The sequence below is a fragment of the Sinocyclocheilus anshuiensis genome, unplaced genomic scaffold (assembly GCF_001515605.1).
Source record: "Sinocyclocheilus anshuiensis isolate Anshui unplaced genomic scaffold, SAMN03320099.WGS_v1.1 scaffold451, whole genome shotgun sequence".
Lineage (NCBI taxonomy): Eukaryota > Metazoa > Chordata > Actinopteri > Cypriniformes > Cyprinidae > Sinocyclocheilus > Sinocyclocheilus anshuiensis.
The window spans coordinates 49747-50449 of record NW_015549630.1 but is presented as its reverse complement, the minus strand read 5'-3'; the positions used below and the strand labels follow the sequence as shown (position 1 = coordinate 50449).

The following is a 703-nucleotide window of genomic DNA, read 5'->3' as shown; positions in this document are numbered from 1 at the left end:
ATTTCTGAAAGATCATGTGACACTGAAGACTAGAGTAATGATGCTGAAACTTGCATCAGTGTGGAAAGGTCTGAAAGACATCACTAACTACAAGGCAACATCCCCCAGCACTGAGGCGAATCAACAACTTGCTGAAGACCTGAATGAGTTTTATTGTAGATTTGAAACTGGTCTCAAACCCCACACCCGATCTACACAACCATTAACACCTCCAGCAACCCCCTTCTCTCCCACTCCTGCACTTCAGATCAGTAAAGATGATGTGCGTCAGGGTCTTCCGGAAACAGAAGAGACGGAAAGCACCAGGCACAGATTGTGTTACACCAGCCTGTCTAAAATCCTGTGCTGACCAGCTGGCCCCCATCTTCACACAGATCTTCAACAGATCACTGGAGCTGTGCGAAGTCCCTGCCTGCCTGCTTCAAGCGCTCCACCATCATCCCCATCCCAAAGAAACCCAAGATAACAGGACTTAATTACTACAGACCTGTGGCTCTAACGTCGTTTGAAAGACTGGTACTGACCCACCTGAAGGACATCACTGGACCCTTACTGGACCCCCTGTAGTTTGCTTACTGAGCAAACAGGTCTGTGGATGATGCAGTCAACATGGGACTGCACTTCATCCTGCAGCATCTGGACAAATCAGGGTCTTATGTGAGGACCCTGTTTGTGGACTTTAGTTAGGCCTACAACACCATTA

The 703-nt window shown here is 48.1% G+C and overlaps 1 protein-coding gene across 1 annotated transcript in view; it reads right to left on the bottom strand.

Moving 5' to 3' along the window:
- The window catches only part of hmcn2 (hemicentin 2), a gene marked incomplete at its 5' end in the record, with an annotated part of 55368 nt that overhangs the window by 8496 nt on the left and 46169 nt on the right, over window positions 1–703 (bottom strand). The window lies entirely within an intron of this gene.